Source organism: Camelus dromedarius, chromosome 12 (genome assembly GCF_036321535.1).
Source record: "Camelus dromedarius isolate mCamDro1 chromosome 12, mCamDro1.pat, whole genome shotgun sequence".
NCBI lineage: Eukaryota > Metazoa > Chordata > Mammalia > Artiodactyla > Camelidae > Camelus > Camelus dromedarius.
Genome location: NC_087447.1, coordinates 66230862 through 66234189, shown reverse-complemented (window position 1 = coordinate 66234189; position 3328 = coordinate 66230862). Strand labels below are relative to the sequence as shown.

The following is a 3328-nucleotide window of genomic DNA, read 5'->3' as shown; positions in this document are numbered from 1 at the left end:
AGGTGAAACGTATATAAATTTTCTGAATTAGTAGAGAAAAATGTGCATAATATATGAAGATAAGAAAAGTGTAACAGCAAACATACGACAGTAGTCGTAGCAACAATAGTTACAGATTTTCACACTGACGTTTAGATTTTCTGAGGATCTTCTTTTTATTTTTATTTTTATTTTTTCATTTAAGACAGGGAATACTTTATTCAAATCCATCAGAGAAATGGATAGCTTGGACCTGTAATAAAGTGTTCTGTTTTAAAGCATAGGTCAGTACTTGTACATGAGAGTACACACCGCTACATGCAAATTAACTGATCAAACCATGACTTTTCAATGTTTAAAACAGAACAAGCTTCCCTGTAAAAGCAGCACCTTTGTGACATTTTAACTTGAGTATTCCTCTCCTTTTTCCTCTCCATCTCCTTCAACAGAATCTACACCAACCTCATAATCCTCAAGGGCAGCCATGTCCCTCTGAAAACTCTCCTTCCTCCGTGCCCTCACCCATGTACCAGTGAACAAAGGCACACTTGGCACACATCAGGTCAGACTTGTGGTCCAGGCGAGCCCAGGTGTCAGCAATGGCTGTGGTGTTGCTCAGCATGCACACAGCTTGCTGTACTTTGGCCAGGTCTCCACCAGGTACCATGGTGGGAGGCTGGTAATTAATGCCAACTTTGAAGCCAGTGGGGTACCAGTCCACAAATTGGATGATGCTCTTTGTCTCGATGGTGGTAATGGCAGCATGGACATCTTTGGGGACCATGTCACTGCGGTACAACAGGCAGCAAGCCACCTATTTACCACGGCGAGGGTCACATTTCACCATCTGGCTGGCTGGCTCAAAGCAAGTGTTGGTGATCTCTGCTACAGAAAGCTGTTCATGGTAGGCTTTCTCAGAAGAGATGACAGGGGCATGTGTGGCCAGAGGGAAGTGGATGCAAGGATAGGGTACCAGGTTGGTTTGGAATTCTGTCAGATCAACATTCAGGGCTCCATCAAACCTCAGCGAAGCAGTGATGGAGAATACAATTTGACCTATCAGCCTATTCAGGTTTGTGTAGGTTGGGCGCTCAATATCAAGGTTTCTACGACAGATGTCATAGATGGCCTCGTTGTCTACCACGAATGCACAATCAGAGTGCTCCAGGGTGGTGTGCGTGGTGAGGATGGAGTTGCAGGGCTCAGCTACAGCTGTGGAAACCTGGGGTGCTGGGTAAACTGAGAACTCCAGCTTAGACTTCTTGCCATAATCGACAGAGAGATGTTCCATCAGCAGGGAGGTGCACCCAGAACCAGTTCCCCCACTGAAGCTGTTGAAAACCAAGAAGCCCTGAAGACCTGTGCACTGGTCAGCCAGTTTCTGAATTCGGTCCAAGACGAGGTCAATGATCTCCTTGCCAATGGTGTAGTGACCACAGGCATAGTTATTGGCAGCATCTTCTTTGCCTGTGATGAGCTGCTCATGGTGGAAGAGCTGGCAGTAGGTGCCAGTGCAAAATTCTTCAATGACTGTGGGTTCCAGGTCTACGAACACTGCCCTGGGCACATGCTTGCCAGCGCCTGTCTCACTGAAGAAGGTGTTGAAGGAGTCGTCTCCTCCCCTAATGGTCTTGTTACTTGGCATCTGGCCATCAGGTTGGATGCCGTGTTCCAGGCAGTAGAGCTCCCAGCAGGCATTGCCGATCTGGACACCAACCTGACCAACATGGATGGAGATGCACTCACGCACAGTTGCTGTATTGCGGCTGCTGAGGAGATGGAGGAGAGGTTGTTGCTTCTTACAGTGCAACCCTTAAGCGATTGATGTAAGAGAACCTGCCGGATCTTCTTTTGAAATGTAATTCTCTTGGAGAATCTTCTATACAGAAAAGTTAGCTATCTGGGTGAAAATAAATGCAGAGCTAAAAATATGTGATTTCAATTCAAATATTGGCAGTTTGACCAAGATCAAGGCTGAAGCTTACCCTCAGTCAAGATGAGAAAATTGTACGCAATCTTATAATGGGAATATAGCTGAATAGAATCACATCTGGGTGATATGTCTCACAATGAGTTACATATGCAACTTTGTTAACATGCTCAAAAATGACATGTGCACACATACACACACCCAGATCTTCAGTTGTATTGTCATCAAACTGTCATTGAGGCCACACTCAGTGTTTGGCACTGAGCTAAAATTTAAATCAGTTATATAAAGATAAATAATATATGAACCCCATCCCTGAAGACTCCTACCAATAATATTATCTTTTCTGTACCTCAGTGCCTGAGCACACACCCTAGGTTGTATCTTCAAAGCAACTAATTTCAAAGCCTCACTTTGTAGAACTCCTGTCAGAACAGTTCTCCTCGATCTCTTGGGCAGCCTATGTCATGAATCTGAACACGACCCATGAAGAAATCCCTGTCTAACCTACTTTATTAAAGTACACAGACTGAAGCATTAAGAAATTATCTTTCTGTTTGACTGTGATTCTATACACTAGAGTCATTATTCTGTGATTAGAAATACATAAAGAAAGAAAAAGCTATGTCTTCAGCCAATACAACAACAATGACATTGTCTACTTAAATTTTAGGTGTATTTTGAACATATGTAAATATGATGACAATTGGCATAAGATGTTCAAACAACAGGATTGATTATTATAACAGTACTGTAGGGTATATTGCAAATAACACATAAAAATAAATTATCTACATTGTCAGTTCTACAGACTACTTATGTCAGAGAATGACAGAGTCAAGTACTAACTATTTATTTCTGATTTGGTTATCATCCCCAACTTATGTGCAAAGTAAATATTTCCAGCTCTTCAGAAGACAAAGCTCAATGCCAAGGCAAGACACGATGATCATAGCCTGAAAGATCAAGGTTTGAAATAACAAAGAATATTGGGAAAAAATACATTGTGAACCTCGTTCTATGAAAGAGATATCTCTCTTTTAACCAGAAAATAAGTAGATAATCTAAAGCATAAAAAGAAATTCTTCTAACAATTATCAGCCCACTAGAATTCTCTTTTTACTCCGTAGGAAAGCACATAGTGTGTTAAGACTTATCAAGATGGAAGGAGTCACAGGTACCAGCGAAACCAAAAATATCTCTCTTGTATTTTTTGTGACACCTAATAGCGTTAGAAACAGTTGAGCTGAAAATGAATTTCAGTCGTTTGAGTTAAAGTTTGGATAAATATGTTCCAAACACTGATCTGAGTGTCGTAATAATGTTCCCAGTTCCAGACAGATTGTTCATTAGATGAAATGACTTACAGCACAGATCCCTTAGTTTTCCGGTTTATGCTTGGTGTTAGTGATTTCCACT

At 41.6% G+C, this 3328-nt stretch overlaps 1 pseudogene; it reads right to left on the bottom strand.

Moving 5' to 3' along the window:
• Window positions 1-261: 261 nt before the first annotated feature.
• On the bottom strand, window positions 262-1639 carry LOC105087198 (tubulin alpha-1A chain-like; annotated as a pseudogene).
• Between the last annotated feature and the right edge of the window lie 1689 nt (window positions 1640-3328).